The following is a 12,200-nucleotide window of genomic DNA, read 5'->3' as shown; positions in this document are numbered from 1 at the left end:
CAAGCTGGTGCTTTTCCTTAGGCAAAATAACAGCCAAAAGCCGTAATCCAAAATTCTGTAATAACCAAAGGAAATTATTTAACAGGTCTAGTCTATGTGATCCACAAAAGAATGCGTTCTCATAAACCTTTAAATGAAGATGCTCGTACAACTTTAAATCCCTGGATGCTTTTCAGTTTTCAATACAAAGTTTAACACAGATACAGAAACAATACAAAAACTGAACATCCCCAAGGAGGTATGCCCCCAAAAATTACAGTAGTACCTCCAGTTGTGGACAGGATCTCTTCCGGAGATCCGGCTGGATCCTGAGGTTTTTGCAACTGGCGGTGGTAGAGTGCTTCTGCGCATGTGCGCGCTGCAAAAACCCGGAAATATACTTCTGGGTTTGCCACTTACATATCCCAAAGTTTATGTAACCGGAGGGATACGTAAGCAGAGGTACAGCTGTACTGCACAGAACAGCAGAGGTTTCAGAGAATACTTCCTCAGTCCAGTCTGTGCTCCATTTCTCTTGGGTCAAGCTACCTTTTAAAGGCATGATGATCTCCCACACTGAACTCCAGGAGACTAAGATTATATTATATTATAAACAAAACATACAGAGACCAAGAACATGGAAGTATTGCAGTACTTAACAAACCGCAAACACATTTAAACTGCAGGTCTTTTAAGTTTATCACACTGGATTTGGAGAGCACACACATGCACACAAACATATACAGTGGTACCCCGCAAGACGAATGCCTCGCAAGACGGAAAACCCGCAAGACGAAAGGGTTTTCTGTTTTGGAGGCGCTTCGCAAGACGAATTTCCCTATGGGCTTGCATCGCAAGACGAAAGCCCATAGGGAAATGCTGGCGGTCGGGAGCAAAGACTTTCGCCCACAGCCGGCCTTCAGAAGAGGACCTCTTCTGAAGGCCGGCGGGGGGCAAAAGTCTTTGCTCCCCCCCCTGCCTTCCCCCCGCCTGCCCCGGCGATCTTAAAATGCTGGCGGGCGGGAGCGAAGCGTTCGCTGCCGACCCCCAGCATTTTAAAATCTCCCCGTGTCCGGGGAGATCTTAAAATGCTGGGGGTCGGGAGCGAAGCGCTGCCGACCCCCAGCATTTTAAAATCTCCCCCTGTCCCGGGGAGATCTTAAAATGCTGGGGGTCGGGAGCGAAGCGCTGCCGACCCCCAGCATTTTAAAATCTCCCCCTGTCCCGGGGAGATTTTAAAATGCTGGGGGTCGGGAGCGTTTGCTGCCGACCCCCAGCATTTTAAAACGCTGTTCCGAAGCGGGGGGCGGGAACATCTGCCCCAGCCGCCCCACTTCGGAACGCTGTTCCGAAGTGGGGAGGGGGGGCGGGAACAGCTGCCCCATCCGCCCCACTTCGGAACGCTGTTCCGAAGGGGGGAGGGGGGGCGGGAACAGCTGCCCCATCCGCCCCACTTCGGAACGCTGTTCCGAAGGGGGGAGGGGGGGCGGGAACAGCTGCCCCATCCGCCCCACTTCGGAACGCTGTTCCGAAGGGGGGAGGGGGGGCGGGAACAGCTGCCCCATCCGCCCCACTTCAGAACGGTGTTCCGAAGGGGGGCGGGAACAGCTGCCCCATCCGCCCCACTTCGGAACGGTGTTCCGAAGGGGGGAGGGGGGGCGGGAACAGCTGCCCCATCCGCCCCCCTTCGGAACGGTGTTCCGAAGGGGGGAGGGGGGGCGGGAACAGCTGCCCCATCCGCCCCCCTTCGGAACGGTGTTCCGAAGGGGGGAGGGGGGGCGGGAACAGCTGCCCCATCCGCCCCACTTCGGAACGCTGTTCCGAAGGGGGGAGCGGGGGCGGGAACAGCTGCCCCATCCGCCCCACTTTGGAACGCTGTTCCGAAGGGGGGTGGGGGGGCGGGAACAGCTGCCCCATCCGCCCCACTTCGGAACGCTGTTCCGAAGGGGGGAGGGGGGGCGGGAACAGTCCTCCGCTGTCCCAGGGTTTTTTAAAATGCTGGGGGTGGGAAGAAAAGCCCTTGTCCCCCCCCCCAGCCTTCAGAAGAGGTCCGGGGACAGACTGTCCCCGGACCTGGTCCGAAGGCGGTTTCCCTAGGAACGCATTAATTGATTTTCAATGCATTCCTATGGGAAACCGTGCATCGCAAGACGAAAAAACCGCAAGACGAAGAGACTTGCGGAACGAATTAATTTCGTCTTGCGAGGCACCACTGTACACACACTGCACAACTTAGCCTTTACCAAATAATGAGTTCCACTGTGCTATGCTACCTGAAGTACTGATACATTCATCTTGTAACATGCCATCCACTGTTTTCCTCTTGTTTTATAGTTTGTTTTATGTTATGCTGAAATAACACAAATTAACAGTATGTTCTGAACAGAGATGAAATTACCAGACTAGACTTTCGAAGGCTTGACTCCTACTCCATGATCTTGTACCAGATGGCTGCTCCTAGTCTACCCATTAACAGTGGACACTTTTGAGCATTGCTTGTGCAAGCCAAAAGCAATCAGATGTAGATCTGACATCTTCATTCCCTTGTGTCCTGTTGGCACACCTTGAACCAAGCCAGTCAGATGAGCTCAGGATGAGTTTTGACATGACAGTTGCCAAATAGTACATGTCCATCTGCTCAAATGGTCCAGTGTCATTAGAATGCCAGGTGAAGACTAATTTAAGCAGTCAATATTGGCAAAATTCTCTAAATATCTCTTTGCCAATCCCATTCAGCAGCCACACTTACGGCAATTCTCTGGCTGCTATTGCCGTTTTCCCCATCTTGTCTTCAGGCTATGCATGCTTTTTAGCAGCAGATTGCGGGGCATCTCTTTCCAAAATAATTTTATATCCCTTTTCACTTCCTCCAATCTTTAGTTCTTTCTTCTGAATATTTTACACTGGGTCTCATCATATTTTTATGTCTTTCCTCCACCCACCTATTCAACACACTTCTCTTAATTAGTTGTTCCCGTGTTTGATACCAGTAAAAAAAATCTGGCATGCACCTCAATGTACCATACACTCTTCCTTCTCTGGCTTTACTGTTTTTCACATGCTAAAATCTACACTTCCTGTTTTAGAGTAACTTTTACTTCCGTGGTGTGTGTGTGTGTGTGTGCGCGCGCGCAAGCCTATAGATGCCTTAAGCCACACTTTAATTTTCTTTATGTTTCTTAAACATTTGTTACAAGCCCTTACAAGGCCCAGTCACCTCAGCTTTGGGCTTGGTGCCTTATTGGACACATTCGTTGCTCTCTGGTTTGTTGATTTCAGTTCAGTGCTTTGGCTATATACTCTGTGACTAGATTTAGCAGCTTCCACCAGAGAGCCACTGTTATGATCTTGATTACTTGCTAACACCATGGTGCGGTGCCTATGTCTTTTTAAAGGCCGCTGTGTGCAACATTATCCAGGTGGCCAATCTGTGCTTCAAACTACCCTCAGGAGGGTGCATTTTATAGTGGAGAAGCAGCAGGGAGGGTGCTTAAACCCTTCCCACACTCACTGTTCCCCCCCTGCTGAGGTTTCAGACTTATGCTTGCCTTGCAAACAAGAGTATGAAACCCCAAGAGGAATAAGTGGCTGAGCAAAGGGTACGGTATTTCAATTTAGTTTAATTTATTAAATTTGATGATTGCTTCACATAACCAAAAGGAGTCCCAAAGCAATTTGCAAGAAAAGTAAAACACACAATTATTTTTTAAAATGTCCAGAAAAAGCAACAGAGAACTAATAAAAGAGGTCACCCAAAATCATCTAAAACAAATATATGTGTCTATATACTGTAAATCAATAAAGCTTCTTACAGCAAAAATAACAAAAAAATGAAATAAACTTACTTGAGTAACATAGACATCTCAGCAGAAGCTTTCCGTGTTGATAAGTTATTTGATATTTTATTCTGATTTGTTTTCTTTTGATATTGCTTGTAAGGGGGGGGGAGTGATAATTGTTCACATGCAAAACTCAATTTAAAAAGGGAAGGAGAAATATTCACCCCCACCCAACACAAGATCGAGCAGGCAAAACAGCCACTACAAGTCAGACTATTTAAGGGAATTTGTTTTTTAATTGCTTGGTGGTGAAGAAGGTCGGAGCTAAGCCAGCTTCCTTAGGTGCAGTGCTTACTAACCTAACATTAAACGGGGCCTTCTTGGGGGTTGCTCTGCAGTAATGGACCCGTTATTGGCTCATTCTGGTATTCAATAAGGCCTTTGAAACATCCACTTTTGCCTTTTCTTAAGATAATTTTGGGGATCAAATTCCATCTCTCTCATACATTTTTTAGTTTGTATGAGTGATTTGTATTCTGCTTGTGGTTCTGTTGTTTTTATTGATTTCTGTACACCACTTTGTGAGGGCTTGGCCTTTGAAAGCAGCTAATACATAAGTGGAATAAATAAATAACCTGTCTTGCTGCTGACAACAAAAGCATGATGGGCAGCAAAACTGCTTCCATCAGCTACCCAAACCAGCCACTTGTGGCCACGTATTTGCAAAGCTGTCCTTCCTTATGATCCTAGCAGTTCCTATTTCATATCTAGCTGTTTGTTCCTGTTGACATAGATTTGTGTTCCTCAAGTGCAGGATACCATTTGAGGGCGCAATGTTAGGTGCTTTATTAGTAATAGGTCCACTGTTACGCAAAGCCCAAGGCTTCCCAAATGTGAAATGTGACCTTGCTGAATTCAGAGATCCTGACAGCTACAAAGCCATTAACTCAGAATGGAGCAGTGGTGTGGAGATATTGTTCAGGTGTGTGAGTAGCAAGCACAGTGGGGTTGCCAGATCTCTGACAGTTTTAGTCTCTAGCATCTGATGGGGTAGAACTTAGAGGCACTCGCTGGTGAAAAGTCACATGTGGGAATGAAGCCTACAGAGGCCTAGTGGATGAAGTGGTGAATTTAATGGTTTAGAAAACAGTAGAGAATAAAGAGGCTGTTTCATTGTTGAGAGTGAAGGAGAAAAACGGGGGCTGATCCTTAGGAAAATAATTTGTCACTCTTCACTCTAAGGTCAAACTCAGTACCCTGAGAAGTAGACAGAGACCCTAAGACCTGGCAGCCTTATACAGTGGTACCTCGGGTTAAGTACTTAATTCGTTCCGGAGGTCTGTTCTTAACCTGAAACTGTTCTTAACCTGAAGCACCACTTTAGCTAATGGGGCCTCCTGCTGCCGCCGTGCCGCCGGAGCACGATTTCTGTTCTTATCCTGAAGCAAAGTTCTTAACCTGAAGCACTATTTCTGGGTTAGCAGAGTCTGTAACCTGAAGCGTATGTAACCCGAGGTACCACTGTATAGGAATAGGGAATGTTCTGCAGGGGGCATAGGAGCTGGATAGGAGGAGTGAGGCATCACTATAGGGAGGGAATAGCAGCTGAGTTAATACCGTGGGGTTGAGACTCTTGCATATACTCTGGGCAAGCCTGATAATGCAACTGATTACTAGTGCCCTCTCTGCCCAGGTTTCAGCAACTGAATATGAGAGGCTGTTTGAAAAGACCTTGTTGCTTCTTATCATTCACAGGGATCCAAGGTCTTTGGTCTTTCTGAAACAATCAACCTGACAGATTTTTACAAGCTTAGAATTCACATAAAATAATTTGCAGCTAGAACATTTTTAAAGGCTTTTTGCAAGGATTGGTTTCTTGAAAAACGTTCCTTTTAAGAGCCATTTCTGAATACCTTGTTGTTTAGGCAAGCGTGACAGTGTGCCTGGTTTACAGAGATTGAGGTAATACTCATCTGCGATATAGCAAGAGGCAAAGAACGCAGCGCACTCCATCTCTCCCCCCCCACCCCTACAAAAGAGAACACTTTGCATCTTATTGTACTCCTCCTCCTGCTGTGGTTCACGGAATGCAAGTCTGGAAATAATTTCAAGCAAAATGCTAGAAATAAATACAGTATGTTGGGGGTGGGGGGGGAGGAGGAAAGGAAGAGGAGAGGGCAGAGGGCAGAGGGCAACCAGGCATGGATTTCTGTTGCAAAAAGGAAGGTCCCTTGACCTGGAGATGAGACATTTCAGCCATCACCTATGATCACAGCAGCACCAGCTTGACTAAAACTGGAAATCTTCCACACATTGTTGCTCAGCCACTATCTCCTTTTTAAAGTTTAGACTGCAAGCTCCCTTTTTTAAAAATTCTGTTCTGCTCTTTTATGATATGCAAAAGCTTCTTCAAAATAGCTTTTCATTTTTTATAATTCTTCTGTATTTCCTTTCATCTGCTACCTCAATTTTAATAAATATGAATGCTTTACGTAGAGAAGATAAATTTCCTCCATCTTACCCTACTCTTTATTTTAGCCAGTTCACAATGAGTGAATATTATTTTCTGTCGCTGAACATCTTTGAAATAAATAGTTGTTGCACAGAAACATTGCATGGCATATTGTCCTCTGAGTCTGAAGATTAGGTTTTGACCTGGTTTCTGTTTATGGATTGCTAAGAGAATTTGAGAGTATTGGTTGGTTTTATCTTCACTATATCAGTTTTCACCTTTCGTAACAGGGGATAATGTTTTTAAAAGTTAAATCATACAGTTGGTCTTAACAAGGATAATTGCTCAAGAATAGGGCTTGTTTGTTATTATTTATTGTTGTTGTTGTTTATTAAATTTGTATACCGCCCTTCATCCAAAGATCACAGGGTGGTTCACAACATAACAACACAAAATGAGAACCCAAAGTTCATAATAAAAACAAAAACAAACTAATAGCCCCCTTCCCACAAACACATTTAAAAGAACATAGATCATTGACGTTTTTACCTGGCACCTAAAGATATGTAATGAAGGTGCCAAGTGAGCCTACTGGGGAGAGTACTCCAGAAATGGGGAGCCACCGCAAAAAAAGCTTTCTCTTATGTTGCCACCCTTCAGACCTCACATGGAGGAGGCACATGAAGAAGGGCCTCAAATGTTGGTTGCAGGGTCCATGTTGGTTCACATGAGGAGAGGCAGCCATTGAGATATTGCGGTTCTGAGCTATTAAGGCTTTATAGTGGTACCTCTGGATACGAACCACCCCTTTGCGAATGCTTTGGGTTATGCACGCGGCAAACCCGGAAGTAAAGGAAAGGTTTCTGCCGCCTGCGCAGAAGCGGGCTACCTGTGCTTGCCTCTGCATACGAATGTTTCAGGGTAAGAATGGACCCCCAAAACTAATTAAGTTCGTATCCAGAGGTACCACTGTATAGGTCAAAGCCAGCACTTTGAATTGGGCTTGGAAACTAATCAGTTCAGTCAGGCCAGAATCAGTGTAATATGCTCAAACCGTCTTGCTCTGGTGAGGCGCTGGCTACTGAATTCTGCACCAGCTGAAGTTTCTGAACAGTCTTCAGAGGCAGCTATATGTATAATGTTTTGCAGCAATCTAACCTTGAGGTTAGTTAAAAGTGGTTTGAGGTTTGGCTTCCATGGTGTTCATACTCACTCACGTTGTCCGCTAACACCTGTGGTCATACAGGTTTCGAAACAATACAAACCTGCCAAACCTGTTTATCAGAGGGGTAAACTGGAATGAGGTTGCTCACTATTAGCTGTGATTTCTCCCTTAAGCTACCTTTCTCCAGTCATAGATATCCACCTTGTACATACTAAAAGTAAGCAAATCATCTTAATGTATCAAATTTGTTCTGCCTGCAACATTTTGAATTTGTAGACAAGTTCTGTGACAGCATAGTGACCGAGATGAGGAACAGGGCTGGGCGATATATCAATATATCATCCAAAACCGGTTTGACGTCCATATATTGATATTGGTTTCATAATTTTTGACCTGGCAATATTCTGCGAATAATGATGTGTGTGTGTGTTTGTGTGCTATGCAAACATCCCAATGTGGAAAAAACTGTGAAGCCAGCAAATGCCCCTACACATTTCCATCCTTATTTCAGACATTGTGATATTTCGGTAGATTGTAATCTTTAGCTGGTGATATTGTGATGTTGGAAACCACATGCCGCCCAGCCCTAATCAGGAATGGAATAGGGACCTGTGCTGGCGCTAATGGTGTCTCCCTCCAGACTTTTTATGCAGCACCCTCAAGTTACACGGCGCTTTACTGTAGAGAAAGAGCCAGGTTCCTGCCCCAAGGAGTTTACAATCTACAGCTTGGTCATCCTCAAGAAGGAATGGCAATCTTGCCTAATTTAATTATTATTTTTCTAACAGATGTATACTAGATTGCATAATATGTTTCATTGGTGTGGCTTATTCTGACAGGGTAGGCAAGCTTTAGAATTATACAGAGCTTCTAATCAGCTTCCTTAATGATGCAGCTTATATACTTTGCTCGCCACAAAATCATTTTCCATTGCCCCATACCTGTTTAAAACTTGGGAAATATTCAAATACAGGGTTTGAGAAATTACAGCCTCCCCCCCACCGCCTGATAACTCAGATGTCTAGGTAATTTATGCTAGTTCTTTTGAATTTTGACATGTTTATTTAGTTCTGGGGAGCCAGTGTGGTGTAGTGGTTAAGAGCGGTAGACTCGTAATCTGGGGAACCAGGTTCGCGTCTCCGCTCCTCCACATGCAGTTGCTGGGTGACCTTGGGCTAGTCACACTTCTCTGAAGTCTCTCAGCCCCACTCACCTCACAGAGTGTTTGTTGTGGGGGAGGAAGGGAAAGGAGAATGTTAGCTGCTTTGAGACTTCTTCGGGTAGTGATAAAGTGAGATATCAAATCCAAACTCTCTTCTTCTGAAGAAGAAGAAGAGAAGAAGAGTTTGGATTTGATATCCCGCCTTTCACTCCCCTTCAGGAGTCTCAAAGCGGCTAACAATCTCCTTTCCCTTCCTCCCCCACAACAAACACTCTGTGAGGTGAGTGGGGCTGAGAGACTTCAGAGAAGTGTGACTGGCCCAAGGTCACCCAGCAGCTGCTTGTGGAGGAGCGGAGACACGAACCCGGTTCCCCAGATTACATGACTACCGCTCTTAACCACTACACCACACTGGTTCTGTGCAGGAGAGTGCTCACTCCTAGTAGAGTCTGATGCTAAGAACCGAGGAATCTTTTCCTTACTTTAGTTTACACAATAAACAGAAGCAAAACAAGTGAAGAGTCATGATGTGTTGTGTGTTTCTTTACCAGCAGAAATGAATCCTCGTGTATGGAAACCTATATGCTTGAACATCACAAGAATTAGAACTTACTCTTGAAATAACACTAACAAGTGCTTGTCACAGTTTGCTTGTGTGCATTTATTAGTTTTGTAGTGGATAAGTGCTTGAAAAGCACAAAGGGAACACAAGCACCCCCAAACTGCATGGCAGATTAATAGTGCACATTTGCTGCAATTTTCAGATTGAATGGGCAGATAGAGTCTGAATTGGTCCATGAGATCAAAGTTCTCTACCTTTTGCTTAAGTATCCTAATATTCTTTATGAATCTCTATCTGACAGTCCCTAATGGTTTGTGAATTAATTCTTACCCATTTCATAGACGAAATCAGTTGTATGTACCTGATACCCAGTTTATCATCCTGTGGGCACAAGGAATGTTTGTGTGGCGCACAACCACCTCTAATGTGGTTAAGTAGTTTTGCTAGAATGCAAATGCCTGCAGCATGGAGCTATTAGGAGACACAGTATGGTGTGGTGGCATGGATAGACAACAGTGTTAAATGTAAACAAGCTCTGCTAAGGATGACCTTGGTCACTGTCTCAGCTTAGCCTACCTCTCAAGGTTGTTCATGAAACTACAATTCTATGATTCTATGATTCTAAGTCTTATTGCTGGAGCTGCTTGGGTGTGATACAGATATTTAAATGTAAGCACAAACAAGGTGCAGCAAGTGATTTGGGCTGCATTTGTATGATTTACTTCCATGACAGTGAATTTAGGTTGCAGTTTCTCACTTGTGAGGGCATCTAACATGAATTTTCACAAAGCATTGAGTAGAATTGCCTACTATAGACTTAAGGGTGTACACTGCTTAATGCTGACTGAGAAGCATGTCCTCCTTAAAAAGCTTTAAGCAACCTTTTGTACTCTTTAAGTCAGGCCACTGGCCTTCAGGGCTGGCTCAGACATTTCTGAAATTGGTGTGCAGAATAAGTCTGCAGCTGCATAGAGAAAGTTATATCTGGGTCTGTTTCTTCAATTAGGGATCAAAATATATGATCTTTTTATATGATCTACCTTAAATTGTCTAGTTAAATGATGATTAGAATTTGGCAAGAACTGGAAAGTGATAAACCTGTGGAGCTCCTTCTTGCCTTAGAAGTTCACTGTTCTTTTGAGAGTTACCACTAAACATATCTGAATCTAAAATAAAAAAATAGATTCATTTTCAAGCTGGTCATGAGAAGCAGAGAAAGTTCATACTAATACTTTGATGCAAAATCCGCAATTTTATATGCAAAAAAATCAGTATTTTGGAATGACAGTAACCACTAACAACCCCTATGGCAGGGGGAAATGCAGACACTACCACAAGTATAACATAGAAACCACCAAGGAGCCACAAAGTTAGAAGTTTCTCCAGGTCCAGGAGTGGAGGGACTTTGAGGATAGACAGTTAGATCCTGAAGGATTCCTGACTTATCTGGGAGAGTTCCCTGTTGCTGTAGTGTGTGGTTCTGTTGAAAACCTGGTCAACCCCCGGAATAGGAAAATGGTGCAAGTAGCTGATACGTTCTGCCCTAAATATCTGCTTTCTAAAACCCACACTCTGTGGCCTTCTGCTTTCTAAAACCCACACTCTGTGGCCTTCTGAGGAGCTGAGGGTCATGAAACAGCAATAACAACAACAACAACAACAACAACTATGGCAATGGTGGAGGAAATATGGCTGAACAAGCACAGACCCATTTGGGAACCTTTTTGTGGCATTGATAATGGTGAATAAATGGTACTTCTCTCCCCCTATTTTAACTGACACAATCATATCCAGCAGATCTGTTCTGACAGGTGGTGAAAGGCTTACTATTTCTTGGCTCTCAATGTGTGGGGAGAAATCATTTAGTGGTCTGCTGTGACCAGTTTGCAGACTCTCTGCTGATACAGTTGCTTGCATCCATTCTGACATAGACCACATTTTAAGGGGCAGTTTCTCTTAATAGGACCTTGGTTTCTTCTTGTCCTACTATATTCCACCTGAAGGAGGAAAGGCAGGGTATAAATGTAATAAATGATGAATTGTGATTTCAGCTTGTTCAGCCTCAAGAGGGCAATGGAGGAGGTGGCACTGTCCTAATGTGCCACCTACCACGTTCACCCTGAGAATGTAGACAGGATACTTGGAAGTACAAGGGTGATCCCTTGTCTTCTTACACCTGACACTTTCTGATAAAAGTGACCAAAGTAGGACTGACAAGTTGGGTGTTGGAGCTCTTGGATGTTTTCTTGAGAGTGAAATGCAAAGTGTGTTAAAGGAAGACCTTTGTTTAAATAACCTCCTTGGTTCCTAAGAGGTTTTCCCCATAGCCTGATACCCTCAGGTCTTCAAAGAGGGGGAAATAAGTGCAATGGTTGGGGAAAGCACAGAGAGGGTCCAAGTCTTTTTCATGCTTGAGGCAGAATCAAACAGTGCCCCATTCCCCAAAAATTTGTTATGTGAGACAACTTGCCACCCCATCCAGACTAATGGTCGGGCTTTCTCCACCTAAGCAGCTGTGAGAAGGTTCCATGGTAATATTACTAGTTTTGCTTGCTTATCTCCTCCCTCCCCAATTTAGTTGCACCTCTTGTGGCTCAAGGTGTGACAATTTTTGTTCTTTGGGAGAGAGATTTGCCTTTTGCAGCCTAAAGAATTCCCTCTTTCTTCTTACTAGCTGCAGTAAACATGGGAAGGTCATTTACTAAACAGCACACTTTCTGGGCCTGGGATTTAAGCATATTTTAAATTTTAGATCAGCTTTTATGTGTACAAGAATGCAAAAGCGGAAAACAATTGCATTTAATGATAATAAATAAATTAATAAATAAATCCAGTATTAATAATTCACACAGAATAAAATCAGGCACAGACATTCCCCTGCTGGATCATTTATGTGAAGTAAGTATACTGACTCCTATTAAATTAAGTATGGGGTAGGCCAGAATTGTCAGCTCCATCACTTCATTCTACCATATTTAACCCTTTTTTGGTAGACATTGTAACAGAAGCATCATTAATGAATGTTGGGGAAATAATTGGTCTCATATGATAGGTGGAATATAAGTGGTGAGACTTGATACTTAGTGTAGGATGAAGTTATA

General features: G+C 44.1%; 1 protein-coding gene across 6 annotated transcripts in view; it reads left to right on the top strand.

Annotated features, from left to right (window-relative positions):
• The window catches only part of BICRA (BRD4 interacting chromatin remodeling complex associated protein), a 93,838-nt gene that overhangs the window by 16,812 nt on the left and 64,826 nt on the right, over positions 1–12,200 (top strand). The gene's annotated exons all lie outside the window — the stretch shown is intronic.

This window comes from Podarcis bocagei (genome assembly GCF_964188305.1).
Source record: "Podarcis bocagei genome assembly, chromosome: 7".
Lineage (NCBI taxonomy): Eukaryota > Metazoa > Chordata > Lepidosauria > Squamata > Lacertidae > Podarcis > Podarcis bocagei.
The sequence above is the reverse complement of the archived record's forward strand: the minus strand, read 5'-3'. Positions and strand labels throughout refer to the sequence as shown.